Source organism: Pteropus medius, unplaced genomic scaffold (genome assembly GCF_902729225.1).
Source record: "Pteropus medius unplaced genomic scaffold, Ma_sr-lr_union100, whole genome shotgun sequence".
NCBI classification, from domain to species: domain Eukaryota; kingdom Metazoa; phylum Chordata; class Mammalia; order Chiroptera; family Pteropodidae; genus Pteropus; species Pteropus medius.
The window spans coordinates 12716686-12732178 of record NW_024354503.1 but is presented as its reverse complement, the minus strand read 5'-3'; the positions used below and the strand labels follow the sequence as shown (position 1 = coordinate 12732178).

The 15493-nt window shown below is 39.7% G+C and overlaps 1 protein-coding gene and 1 pseudogene across 3 annotated transcripts in view; one reads left to right on the top strand and one right to left on the bottom strand.

The window, feature by feature from the left end:
• The window catches only part of RCAN2 (regulator of calcineurin 2), a 233160-nt gene that overhangs the window by 127545 nt on the left and 90122 nt on the right, over positions 1-15493 (bottom strand). The window lies entirely within an intron of this gene.
• LOC120596439 (uncharacterized) lies at positions 7891-8009 on the top strand (annotated as a pseudogene).

Sequence of the window (15493 nt, the reverse complement as noted above, 5' to 3'; positions counted from 1 at the left end):
CACTACAGAACTCAACATATATATTGTAATTATTTCATTGTTTGCACCCCCTAGGAGACAGTAAGCTCCTGGGGGCAGGGACTATATCTTATTCTCTTGATTTTTTTCATGGTATAGCACAATGTTTAGAATATAGAACATACTAATTGCAGGATATGCAAATTCCTCAAAACCTGCTATGGCTCCCCCAGTACCTACTACATCAAAAACCCTTTTATTTTTCACCTGCCATGCCTTCTCCCATAGGACATGGAAGGTGAAATATCTTTCCCTGGCTTTTCTTGCTAAAGAAACTCATCTTCCTTGAATCTATCTCAGGCCTCCCCAATTGCTCCCTCTTCTAAATTTCTATGGCACAATTATGTTCTACTTTGTACTGTTATTTTAACATTTCATACATATCACTCCAGCTCTTTAACAGAAAATTGTTTTTAAAATTTTTTCACAGAGCCCTATACAATTTACACACACACACACACACACACACACACACACACACACACACACACTGATGCTTTCTATTTGTTGTACAAATGAATGGATAAAATATGAGACCAATAGATTGTAACATCACAACTATTTTCAGCCCTATGAATCTAGGATTGATTTTTAAAAACTGATTTCTAGATTCTATAGGTTAACACTGTAGAGAAGCCTGTGTTTTGACAATGAAAATAAATAAAACCAGTGTGAAAATTCACTCTTCCCATTTTAAACTTAAATTCATCAAGCCTGCCTGTTTGTTCGACACAGCCCAGAACTTTTCCTTATCAAACCATCCTTGTCAGAGTATTGTTTAGAAGCTGTAGAAATGTGATGCCTATTTTTCAAATAGACCAGTTACAGAAAGATGAAAGAAAATATCTTTGCTGGAAAAGAAAAAAAAATAATCCACTTCTGGTACTCACAAAGTTCAACTCGTGAAATTCCATGAAAAATCACTGCATGGTTCTTTGGAAAAATGAAACCGGCCTAGAATACTCTTCCCACATCTACCTGTTATACTTGTCCTCTTTCGAACCATATTTTCTCAGCCTGCATAGTCTTCCTCCCAAACACATACATGATCATGCCTTGCCCAGGATCACATTGTTCCCCTGTTCAGAATCCTTCAGCGGCGACTCAATACCTGTGAACTGAAGTCCTTAAGAAACGCCTTTCGAAACCTTCTTAAACATGGCCCTTGTTTACCTTTCTGGCATAATCTCTGCCCCATGCACCAACTTAACCAGCCAATCTGCCGCTAGGAAGACAACACCTCATATTGATGCTTCTACATCAGCGATCAGCAAGCTTTTTTCCCTGAAAGGCCAGGGAGTAAATATTTTAGGATTTGCAGGCCATATCATCTCTGCCAAAATTACTCAACTCTGCCATTGCAGCACAAAAGTATCTGGAGCCAACATGTAAAAGAATGGATGTGGCCATGTTCCAATAAAACTTGATGGCAACAGAAATTTGAATTTCATATAATTTTCACGTGTCAGGGAATATACTTCCATTTTTTCAATCATTTAAACGTGTAAAAATCATTCTTAACGCCTGGACCATACATTTGGCAGGATAGGGTCTACTGGCGTAGTTTGCCAACTGCTGTTCTATGACATAGTACCTGTTCTTCTTGCCATGTTTCTTTTTCTCTCATCTACAAATCCATTTTTATTCTTCGATGCCCAACTCACATGCTCCCAAGCTCCCAGGAAAAAATATCAATTTCTCTCAGTGGTGACTTTGTGCCTCTTCCTTTCTGCTCCCCAGAACCTTTTGGTTATACCTCTAGCAAGGAACGTGATGTAATCAGCTTTGGCTGTTGTTATTTGGAACTCACTAGATCATGATCCTCTGTGATCTTATGTCTAATTCGACTTCACATGAACTTCACATCCTCTTCCCGCTGCTATACAATGTCTAAGGCAGAGTCGATGCTCAGTAAATGTTAATTTAATTCTAAAAATTTGTTCCTGCCTCTTTCCAAAACCTACCTGGAGTATTGATAATAAAACCAAACTCGAGCACTAAGATCATGAAATCTAAGGTGAGCAGATCCTAAGGACTGATGCCATCACTGAGACTGGGCTCTGCACCTCCTTTGCTAAAAGGTAAAGATAATAATTCTAAGGTCTCATTAGAAAGGAGGAAGCAGACTACATATTCAGCAGAAGCAAAGTTTTGTTTCTTCTTTCTCTCCCGGCATTAACTTTTAAAGGCAGTGGCTCATATGGATATTTGTGTAGGGCATTTGGCAACAGGCTGGATATTGTCCTCTAAGACAATTAATATTGCAAACAGGATGTGATTTTTATGTGGCTGTATCTCAGAATGACTTGGGAAATGCAAAGACAATTCCACAAGGAGAAGAAGTCTCAGGATGCTGCTTTCCAGAGCTATAACTTGAAATGTTGACAGAATTTAGAATATACTCAAGGCACAGTGGGGGACCATGTCCTCCAGCCTATCTTCCCTAATGCCTCTTCTGTAAGGTTGGAGGCCCATGTTTGATAGGCTGCAAGCTGAAGACTGGATCCCTGGGCTAACTTCTAAATGAGAGAAAGGTAGAACTGACATTCTCTCCTGAAAAATGGAGGCGCTGAAACACACTGTCCCCTAATTGGACACTCAGAGGAACGTGCTGACAAGGTTGTCGGCATGTTCCAGTGGAAGCCTGGATGCTCCTCAAGCACCTGTTCAAAGATTTATTTAAGACTCCAGAGATCTCCTCCAAAGAGCCTAGTGGAAGTGACTTTAGCTTGGAAGATGTTCAGAGTGGGCAGTGGCCCTTCCTGGCATAATGCTTTCATAATGCTTTCTTACAAGACTGAATCGGAGTAGCAGAATTCTCAGAACTGGCAGGGTGAGTCAGCTATGAAGTGTAGCCTAAGTTAAAGAACAAGGGACTTGGTGTACAGTGTTATTTATTATTAACGAACTGAAAAAGACCATCAGAGCCAAGAGCCCAGCTGTCTTTTTCTGGCAGAAGTTAGCTAATGGGGCAGAATGCCTCTTGAGGTCACTCCCAATTTGCGGTATCGATACTATTTAGTCAGCATAAATAAGGAGCTTACTTCTTGCTTGTTACAAAGCATTTACATTCACTTCAGCTAAAATCATATTAGCCCATTATACTAGGAGTTATAAAGATGGGGGCTAAATCCTGACCAGCCTAGGACGTCAGGGAGGGAAGGACAGTGGAGGGTACTAGTTCAGAGCACACAATTTAGAATCAGAAATCCCGACGGGACCACTTATTAATTATCTGACCATGGGTTACTCTATCTGTTCTATGCCTCAGTTTTCTCATCTACGAAATAGAGATACTGATAGTGACCTCATAAACTTGTTATAAGAATAAAAGAATCACTACGTGTGTAATACACGAACACTCAGAAAATGTCAGCTGCTCCTATAATTATTTGCACGCCCCACAGTATCTGCCATAGCAGCTTGCACACAGTAGGCGCTAGCTAAATATTTGCTGATTAATTAGCTAATTTCTTGCAATTAAGCTGATGACCATTCATTTGCTAATCATGATGCCAGTTCAGAGAGGCTGAGATTTGCCTCACAGATGCCGTGAGTTTCATGATCTGTTTATAAATAGTAAAAGCTTGTCACTTAAAAATGGCTTCTTATGAGTGAGTAAACACAAGAGAGGGAATGGAACGTGATAAAAGAAAACTTAACATCTTTTAGCATTGACAATTGAAGCCAGAGGCTGCTCAGCAAGCTAATGAATACCAGGCCCAAGGTCTGAGGCACTCAAAAAACTCTAATGCTATTATTATTACCTTTATACCTCATGATCTTGAGATCTGGCTATAGTGATTCTGTCTTGATAGAAATACAGTGTTTACAAGAGTATTAATAACTTGAGATTTATGTACATCCCATACATCTTAGGGTGTATGGACCTGATGATGGCAATGAGTCCTATAATCTTGGAATATTTATTTGTAAAGTGTGAGACACTAAATAGAACTATCACATTTGGTGGTGCAAGCTGTACACTACACAAGCCTTAGGACACAAGTCACATGGACCAAGAAATCCCTAGAGTTATGAAGTGTGCAAATCATTGTTGCTGCAGCCCCAATAAATGGTGCTCAACCCTCGTATCTGAAACCTTCTTGTTCCTCACTAAAGATACTGAACCTAAAACAAAAGTTTCTTAAGAACAAAATTGGTATACATTTTGAGGAGATATTCAGCAAACGAATCGGCTAGTAGTGTTGATGGAGTAGAGAGTTATTCTTTATGAAAAACTGGTTACATTATTTTGGGTCTATCTAAAGGGTTCTAAGCCTAACGTGCATATTGAATCGAATTGTTTAAATAGTGACCTGGCATTCAAAAGAGGCCTTCCAGAGAGCAGTAGCCAAATAGGGACATACTAAGCTTTATAAGTTGATATGATTAATGAATCAAATTAGTTCTGGCCCTAGCCGAGGAGTGTGCATGGATCTAGAAAATAGAAGGCCGGTGAGTGAAAATTATAAAGCTGGAAGAAGTAGGTCTCCAAGCGGGCTGAGGGAGTTTGCTGATTATGTGGTTACAGGAAACCTGCTGGGCCTGAAACACAGGAAACAAAGAGGCTCTGCTACTGGGGAGAGAGGCTGACTACTTCCAGGCACGACACTCTCTGGACACGAGATACCAGTGTGAAATGATTTACTCTCTGAAAATTAACTACTCTGGGTATCTCAAGCACCATCCAGGAGTGAAGAGGTTCTGGAAAGCACAGCTAGGGACCACAGCTACATCAGTTCAGTGACAGAAAACCTCAACGGTTCTAGGAATAGAACATAAAATTACAAGCATTAGATAAAAGAATTGTGAGGGTCTAATTTTTTTTCCTCTGTAACTCATTTTAGCTCAGGTAATTTCATGTAATTCAATTACAAAAAATGTTAGTGTTTCCTGATGAATCTGGTTTTTATGGCTTTATAATAGCACTAAGAAGCATTCTCATTTAAATGAAATGATGTTTAGGGGATTTGAATAATTGTCTCAGATTTAAGCTTGACTCATTATTAAATAAAAATACTTAGCTTTCCTCTTCTTCTCCTTTATCCCAATCTGTAGCCTAATGGCACCTTATTTCCAGGTAGAAAATCAAAGCTTTAGAGGGAGCACGGTCAAAAGCCTGAGTGTTGTTACTGATGGTGGCCCTGTTAAATGTAATTAAGCTTCAGGAAAAATTCCTTTCAGATCACTGTGTCCTTGGGATTTTCCCAGGAAACTGGGGAAGGACTGCTCAATACCTTTTCTTGCAGTTCAGCAGGCAGTAGCATTTCTGCATCAGAAGGACAAAAGCTTTTGAAAAAATCCTCCAAAAAGTGTCTCAAAAGGTATATATGGAGTTCAAATGTGTTGGCTATCTAAAAATGGCTTTTTTTTTTTTTTTTTTTTGGCAGCAGTAAAAGCAAAGACCACAATCCCTTTTGCCAGGTTAGTACAGATTTACAGTCCCTTATCTGAAATATTTGGCACTAGATATGTTTTAGATTTCAGAGTTTTTCCAATTCTAAAAGGAATTACAGTATGTCTGCCATGGAACAGGCCCCAGAAAGGTCTGGGACACCCCTGCAGCAAACTGTATGAACAGTCACACCAAGGAATAAAGACAGACTAATAATAGCCTCACCTCAGGTCAGGTCAGGCGTTGCTGCCAAATGAGATTGCGCCAACCCTTCATAAGAAAAACATTTAGTGTTCAGAGCTTTTTGGATTTCAGTACCGCAGATGAGAAACTGACTACCTGCCAAATGTTCAAAGATGTTATGGCAAAGCTACAGAGCAGTGGTTCTCAAAGTGTGGCCTCCAACCAGCAGCATCAGCATCACCTGGGAATGTGTAAAAAATGCAAATTTTCAGACTCCATCCCAGACTTACTGAATCAGAAACGCTGGAGACAGGGCCCAGCCTTTCAGGGGATTCTGGAACCCACTGCAGGGTGAGGACACTACATTACTGCAAAGGTTCAAGCATAAGCACTGGACTAGGAGTAAGGAGAACTAAGTCCTGGGTAACTAGCCATGGCACAGAATCTTTTGGGGTTTTTTTTTTTTTTTTGTAATTTGGTTTTAAATCTGCAAAATGAGGATTGAGTCTACCTGCCCTTTTCTTTAGCAGGATTGTTATGAAGCTGTCAAGGGAGAATACATATAAAAAGGTTTTATAAATAATAAGGTACTATATTATTTTAAATAAGAATAAAATTATAGAACATTATTAAATGGAACAAAACATAATTAAGTGAAACAAAACTTAATTAGCAGATCAGTGATATCTAACAAGACAAAGTAAATAAATTAAAACATACAATGGTACTTCTGTGCCTGGAAAAGCAATATAAGAAAAATTCACTCACAATGTTATCTTCCTCAGGTTTCTTGTCTCTGGGAGATGCAGAGTCATGTTCTCAATCAGCTCAAATTAAAATGTGACAATATGTGAATAGATTGAAATAGTCAATGAAGCACACATATGAACGCATTTTCATATGCCCTACCCCGTTTCATTCCAGAAAAGATTTAAGACAATATTGAAAGATAGGTGGCATGTTCTGCTGTTTGTATTTCTGTGCTATGACCAGCAAAGAGAACAATCCAGACAGGCAGATAATATAATGGGAAGGGCCTTGAATGGAGACTCAGAAAACCTGAATTCTAATCCCAGCTCTGCCACTAATGAATATGTGACCTTGGACAAGTCCCTTGAATCTCTCTGGGCTTCAGTTTTCAGCTCTAAGCACCGCTCTTTGGTTCAGTTCACTTATCCACTGCTCTTTTCCGGTTCCTGGAATTAGACTCTATAAACTGAGGTATGGGGCAATATATGAATTCAGTGAAAATGGACATGTGATAAGCTATCTCCTTTTCTACATATCCAGGTGGGTTTTAGCATATCAAGCCTTCATAAAGTAATCCTACCATATGTTCTGGTTCCCCTTAAAGGCCAAGAGTATTATTTGCAGTGCGTTTCCATTAATGACAATTATTTCTATTAAATAAAAAGTCTCATTAGGGAAAGCTCAGCCCATACAGGAATTCTCCTCTCTGCCATGGCCATAGCCCAGTGATTAGACTTCAGCCAAGGTCACTGCATCCTTTTCCCACTGCTCACCTTCGATCAGAGGTGACAGCATACAGCTGTCCTCTTCAAACCCTTTTGGCACTTTTTATCTTACCTGGCAAAGCCATATTTTTGAGGGTTTCTTGGCTGAATTAACTGCCTCACGAGGTAAACAGCCCTGCAAAGGCACTGGCTTCTATTTACCAGAACTGTGCTTCTCATACATCCATAGATCAAAAGCTCTTAGAAGTACCACCACACTCACAGCATTGTGGGTTGCCTGGAAATTGAAAAACTGGCCCCCAAGCAGCATAACACACCTTTTCCAATTTTCCAACACATGATTTCCAATTTTTATATGCTCATGTGGGAGGCAGTGAGGTGATTAAGAATAAGACTGTTGGGTATCAGATTGCCTTCCAACGGTTATTTATATCTCGGATAATTCATTTAACTACTCTATGCTATGATTTACACAGTGATAAACTGGGAGTATTAAATGATATTTTTTGTTAAATAGCTAGGCCATTACCTAGAGCAGCACCTCCCATGAAACAAGAGCTTCCAATCAAAATTTTATCTTCCAGCTATTCTCTAGTTAAGTCATGGAAACTACATTCAGCTAAACCGTGGAACCTTCAGAAAGCCATGGTAAGACAGAAATAGTTCCCCTCGAGCAGAAGATCACAATTCTCAGAAGAATGAAAGCAGTTCCATTCATACTCACCAAACTCAAGTAAATACAACGGCACAAGTGCAAATAGTGTAAACCCAGCAAAACAAACTTCAGGTCAGTTTAAAAAAATCACATTATAGTTAGTCTACAGCCATGCTATCCTGAACTAGCCCAAAGCAGTCTGATCTCGGAAGCTAAGCAGGGTCGGGCCTGGTTAGTACTTGGATGGGAGACCACCTAGGAAGACCAGGTACTGTAGGCGTAAAAAATTAAAAAATAAGGGATTGTAAGCTGATAAGGTCTTTGCAAACTGTGCGGTCAACCAAGGGTTACCTCGCCTAAAAATAAGAGAAAAAAGAAAAAAAAGAAAAAAAAGAAAGAAAAAGAAAAATCACATTGTCTATTTAGAGTGGTTCTATTAATAAAAGTGCTCCAGTGCATAATTTAGTTTAAATACTGCTATACTCATACCATGTTTTTCTAAGATTTGTATGTTTTTAAGCAAAACGAGACCATGTTGAAATTAATCTAGAATATTATGTCAAAATAAATTCTAATTGCATGTGATTAGAATGCTCCATATATGGCAATGAAAATGAAAAGCAGGTTTTTCATTACAGTTGCTTCCTGGAAACCTGTCAGAAAAAAACCACCTGAAAAAAACATTTCTCCTTGAGAGATCCAGCATAAAGTTATTTCCTGTGTCCACTAGATGGCGGACTTGGGTTCATAGGGTCATTTGCTCACCCATCAATAGCTACAGGTGTAGAAACTGAAGACTGGGTCCCAAGCACAGTCTTCAAACAATACAAAGAATCTATTACGTGCAATATTTGGTGCTAAGTTCTGTGGAACAAAGAACATAACCAACCTAAATCCTCCTCTCGAGGAGCTAATCGTCTAGTAAAAGAGAAATAAATCCAGATAAAGTGATGACGGTGGAGATGGAACACCAGAGGAGTTCGAAGGAAGGAAGATAGTCATGCAGCAGGGCAGTGATGTGGAGGTAGGAAGTGAAGCAACCAGGGAAGGCTTAGTGGAGGAGGAGGCATTTGAAGTATGCCTTGAAGGAGGAGTAAAGTTTGTATAAGCAGAATGAGAGAAGAGGAGTAGAGGAGTAAGGATATCCAGGAGTCAGGAAGAGCCTAGATAAAGGCCTAAAGGCAGGCAATTCTCTGCTTCCTCTTCCCAAAGCCTTTACTCTTTCTAAAGGAAATAACTCTTGTGACACAACTTAAATCTTTCTTGTCAGACAAGAAATGTTTGAGTCCCTCAAGATTAGAGTCACAGTTCTAGCTTTCTGGGTGTTCTCAGACACCGATATGGTGTCTGGGTCATACCAGGTGCTCAAAAGTGCTTACTGAATATATTCATAAAATTAATGATTGAATGATGTTCTACAAGTTATGCTCTGCAATATGGCAGCCAACTAGCCATTTATTTAAATTTAAATTAATTAAAATAAAATAAAATAAAATATTAAAATGCAGTCTCTCAATTGCACTATCTCCCTCTCAAGTGCTCAGCAGCCACACGTGGATGGTGGCCATCGGTGCAGATACACAGTATTCCCATCATTGCAGAAAGTTCTATTAGTCAGAACTATTCTAGAAAGTAAAAATTATCTCAAGAACTAATTATTATTGAGCGTAATTTTCTTTATCTCTGTGTGTGTATATATATGTGTATATAATGTTTTTTGTTTGCCTAAAAATACTTACTTTCCTTAGATCCCCGCCTTTCCTTCTTGCTCAGTATTGTGGCTCACTGACTCCAGCCAGGCTGCTTCCCAGGCTCCCTGGACACTGGATGTGTTAACAAAAGTCTGGATGCAGGGTAAGTGGGAGGGTCTCTCTCCGCACACTGCCCCATGTTGGCTTTAGGAGGCAGCCCTGGCCATGAGCAGCAGCATATCCAGCTCTTTTGCAGTAGAGAGAGGTCAAGCTAAAATGCTTAGCTCATTAGTCACCATCTTCCGTAGCAGGAGAAAGAGAACTCATGTTGCAGTCTGAGCAGTTCTCCAGCTGGTGCCATCTGCATGCAGCAGGTTGACACGAAGAGACTGCAGACATCACAGATGTTTAGCTCCATACTGAAGACTCTAAACATGTAAACAGCATTCTCCCACGAGGTTCTAGGACCCACTGGTGGCCTTCGCTGCTGGGCACTAGGGATACCACTTCTTCCCCACAGCCCTTCAGCCTTGGGGGTAGGGCCGTGGGATGGGGTTAGTGCCTTCTTGCTTTGTTAATCTCTGGTTTGTCTCTCACCGTTGCCTGTTCAACTTCTCAGCTTGTTCAATGCCTTTAAACTAGTTCCCAGTATTAAATTCCTTCCCTTGAACTACCTGGTGTGAGATCTGTTTTTCTGACTGAACACTGACCAATATATTATGCCTAACCAGGTGTCACATTTGAAGGCAAGCAATTATTGGTAGAAAACTAGCAAATTTGGACTATCTAGTCAGATAAGAAGCAAACCTTGAAGCTGTTCATGTTCTCATATCCCAGGTGCAGCATAATTAGCATTACTTTGCACTATGGAGGGCATTTCTATTATCCTAAAGCCCATTTAATTTTTTAAAATTTATTTATTATTTTTTAGGCAAGGCAATCCTTGGTTGACCTCACAGATTTCAAGGACTCTGTCAGCTTACGATCCCTTATTTTTTTATTTTTTTATGCCTACAGCATCTAGTCTTCCTAGGTAGTCTCCCATCCAAGTACTAACCAGGCCTGACCCAGCTTAGCTTCCGAGATCAGACAAGCACGTTCAGGGTGGCATGGCCGTAGACAGCCCATTTAATTTTTATTAGTTTTTACTGCCATTATTTTTCCATTTTCCACAGAAAGCAAGCGAGTCTCAAAGAGGTCTCATAACTCATCCAACGACAGATAGATACAAAGAAGAGAATCTCAAAGCTAAGTCTGTCACAATGATGAGAAACAAATGCAGCCTTGCACAAAAATAATATTTACCGTATATTCCATTTATATGAAATTCTTAAACAGGAAAAACTTATCTAAGGTGAAAAAAGTCAAACAGTGCTTGCTTTCGGGGGGTGGGCAGATCGCTTGGGAAGTGATACAAGAGAACGTTTTGGAGAAAGTAGTATACCCTCCATGGGGAAAAAAGGATGGGGCACGAAACTGTACACATTTGTCAAAATTGTAAAGTTAAGAGTTTTCATTACAACATATATAACTTATCTGGCAAAAGATGCACTGAAAAAAATCTAATCAAGCATGAGGAGGAGGTTTCCGGAATTATGGATCAAGCAAGAACAGCAGAATGCTGATGATTGTTGAAGTTGGGGTTCATCATACATATTCCACTTACTTTGCACATGTTTGAAATTTCCCATAAGAAAACATTTTTTTTTAATCATAAAAAGAACCTCTAGATTTCTCTGACACCAAGGCTCAAGCTCTTTTCACCAGCCACTTTGCTTCGAAACAAATTTAAGTACATTCACACACAGGAGGACAATTGCAATCCAAGGAAAATACAGAAGAGAGGTACAAACCCACAAGGAGGGGGATTGGGTAATCAGTCAGAGCATAAGCAGCATCCTACATTAGGCCAAGGAATTGCATTTGATAGAAGAGGCACCATCACCTTGCTCCTACTTTGCATCTTTGCATTACCATTATAAATAACACTCAGGCTGGAAAAAGCAGAGCACCCATGGTACGAGGAAGCAGAAGCGCAAAACATATGAAGACATGCAAATGAATCAAAGTTCTAGAAGCAGAAAATTCTTTAAGCAACTTTGGAGGAAAATGAAAAAGAGAGAGAAAGCCAGAAGACTAAGGTCAGGCAAATACAGTCCTAATTATTTAAGAGGAAAAAAAAAAACTTTTCAAAGGTTCCCTGTGGCCACAGGGTACAGTCTGGGTTCCACAGGGGGAATACAAGCAATGTTCTCTGTGAACTGCTCTGCAGCTTTGTCTCCTGTCTCTCCTGGCTCCTTCTTTGCATTCTGATGATAGCAAATTTTTTTGTAGCTACCTGCACTCCACCTGCTACTTCAGGCCTCTGCAGTTTTTTTCATGCTGTTTCCTCACATTGGAATGACATTAGCCTCCTTCCATTTACTCTTAAAGACTCAGTTCAGGAATTACTTCCTTTAGGAAGAGTCTCCAGAAACTCGGGCCCCTCCCTGATGCTCCCACAGCATCCTACCTTTTTGCCTCCCACAGCGCTGATGATAGTTAAGGTATCTGATTGGGTACTAACCTTCCCACTAGGCTATCATCAGCTCCTCCAGGGCTCCATCACGTGCTATTCATCTCTGTACTCCCAGATCCTAGCCCAGTGCTTCGTACTCTGCAGGTGCACAATAAATGCTTGTTATACTATTATATAGCTGTTTTGGAGCTGGTGATTCTATGTGGCTTGTGAATACAAAGAAAATCGTAGTGGCCTTATAACTTTCCTGAGGCTGCGCAAGACTCATCTATGTCCCCCACCTATTGTCTCCACTGGGATCAAGAGTCATGCCTTCAATTAGGTTGTCAAGTTTTTAGAGAGCGATGTTTCAAGTGGGTATTGAGATTACCAAAGAGCCTGTAACTATCACTCCCACTGTCATCTCGTCAGACGATTTTGGAATGGAGGCTAAAGGAATGCTGGCAAAATTCCTCTATCACATCAGAAAAAGTAGTTTTGTCAAACATCTACCTTGATGATGATCGTTTATCTTATGAAATGATAAGAACAAAGAGAAATAATCAAAGAACATTGTTTTTTGAGACCAAGAAAAACTGGCCACTCTCTTTGAATGAATTCTGGTTAAAATATTTAGATGTGAAATGTTTGCTTGATGTTAAAAGCAAAACAACTGAAGATATGATCACAAGAAAACCAGAGGAGATTTCAAGGCAATTGATATCAGAGAATGATCTTATTGAAATAGAGGACTCTTAAAGAGAACTTAGGGCACAGAAGGCAAATTCTGTGTCACTGATTCTGTAACATTGTGAAATTGTTCCAAGTCCTATCCGACATCTTTTTTCAAAACTGTTAATATTCTATAAATATTTTTAGACAAATGGAGTGCCAAATATACTGCCTGACCATGATAATGTTTTCACTGCACCTGTGGTCTTTTTAGAGTACAGATTCAAACTCCAGGGCTGAGCCACACCAGTTAGAAAATCAAGTCGTTTTACTTTGCTTTGCATAAGACATAACTTTAGATAGGTTCTCTGTGGAATGTGACATTTGGAACTTTCCTATCTTCCTTTATTTTTTATGTAATGCATCGCTGTTCAGTTATTGACCTGTTATAATTAAAAATCAAACAAACCAAAAACTGTGATTACCACAAATTTTCTTTACTTTACAGAAGTCCAATTGAGCCATGTTAACCTTATTTCTGTTAGGACTACTAGTATAAGGGAATGTCATACGCAGTGTTGGGCATAACTTCAAATAGAGAACCAAGGCTTAGGGAGTTAAAGGAGAGTATAATTGGGACTTGGAGCAGTGAACATCATTTTTGGAAGCACATTCATCTTGGGAAAGTTTCTCTCTCCGTTTCCTGATATATAAAATAGTTATAATAGCAGCTCCCTTGTAGGAGGTTGAGTGAGGAAATGTATGTCAAATGCCCAGAGGTGTATTCGGATGTCATGGCAGCCACACGAATGGCAGGAGGGATGAGTATCTCAGGACATCCCTGGACAAAGGAGGTTGAGACAAAGACCAGCCAGGCCTCGAATCCACAGCTCCTGTGTCAGAGGGAGAGGTGTGTTCTGTGGAGTCAGGCAGCCTGGAGCACATCCCAGCTCCATTTCTCAAGCTCTCAGACCTGGGCACATTACACAACTGCTCCGCACATCAGTTTTCTCGTTTGCTATTATAATCAGTCCCCTGAATTGCTTCCCCTATGATAGAGTTTTCAGACAAACTGGTGATAATAACAGTATCTACACTTCATTAGGCAGTTGTGAGGATTGATTGAGATCATGAAAGGAAAGAGCCTGGCACATAACGAGGTCTCAAAAAATGTGGCTGCTTAACTGCAGCTGACAAACTGGAGGACAGGCTGGTACAAGAGGAGTGATGTACTAAACCGGAGCACTGGGGAAGAGTTATGGTGCCTGACTCTGTCAGAAGGTGTATGTGTAGGGTGGGCATCTTCGCTTATGAGGCTGATGTGAGCAGCAGAGTATGTTGCCATTGGTTTCCTTCTTCAGTGGACCATCTACTCTATCCTCAGGGCCGCGAGCTAACAAAATCGTGGAATACGTCTCTTATTCCATCCTAAAGACGAGATGACAGTGGGAGTTGGGGACTTATAGTTGACTAAACTAGCAATCACAAGAATACTGATTGTTAGAGGATATCGACTCAGAGGATCGTAGCAGGTTAGAGAGTGTGTTTACTGTGTTCACTGACAACACAAAAGTGGAGGGAGGAAGGCTTTGAAAATGGGGCCTTACACTTTGGAGATGCTCAGAAATTACTGGTTGCATGAATGAATGAAAGAAAAATCAAGATTTATAAGGCTCTCAATAGGCTAAATGACAGGTCAAAAATCAGGATGGAATATAAAGGGGATAAATGTTAAGTTTTGCCAAATGGTAGAGATATTTTTCTGATAGAAATAAATGCAACAGAGATTTAGGAGTTGTCATCCATTACCAGCCTAACAGGTAACCGTATAAGGTGATTTAAAAATGTAGACTGAAGCCATGCTATAAGATTCAGAGAGGAAACAGGCCCTCTGAACTGGCCATGGTCATGCCTTGTGGTGTCCTGTATTCAGTTTTAGGGTAATGCTTTAGGAGCTTCATTTATGTTCTGGAGCAGATACAAAGGTGAAAAACCAGTAAGAGTCTGAAAACTCTATCACATGGAAGCAATTCATGGGACTGATCATTCTTAGTCCAGAAATAGAAAGAAGACTTACTGAGGACATGAGAGTTTCAGAATTTAAATATCTGAAGTGCCAGCAAGTAGAAAATGAAGATGAATTAGCTTTATTAGTAAACTGATAGAATATTTATTGAATGTCTATACATTTTACAAATATTGATTGGCCACTTGTTCTGACAGGCACTGTCCTAGATGTGGGGGAAAGGTCTCTGTCCTTATGAAGCTAATGCTTAATAGAAGATGGGGAAGACAGTCAATAAACAAGTAAAAGACGAATAATTTCTGATCATGGAAAGATGGAACTGTACACGGTGTCTGCCTTCAAACATTTGCCTTCAAATCTAGTAGGATATTCTTACCCTTTGTTGTTCCATTAATTATATGAAGAAACACTGTAATTCAATGAAAGAAAGAAATTTCTCCCAATAGAGCATGGACTCTGTCAAAAAGTGATAGAATGAATTCTACCATCGGAAATTTTATAAACAAATCTGCATGGCCAAATTTTAGGGCCGCTCTGGGGAACTGCGGAGTAGGGAAAAAACTAGATGGTGCCAAGAGCTCTGGAATTCTTTGACCAATACAATTGAAAAAATGGTAGGTGGCGACTTAGGGTTGCTAATTTTTTTAATATTTCTCAGCATGTTAACAGAAACCATACTATTATTAACATCTTTTAATTACAGAAAGGTCATTTTCTTAGAGACCTACACATGACACAATATCGGAATAAAAAGTTCTCTAAGTTAAGTAAATTTGGTTACATTAACATTTCATAACATTGGCTTTACTCTTCTAATTTTGCAACAGACCATCAAAAATTTCACCATCAGCCTAAAATTGTCCAGAGACTGCAATTTG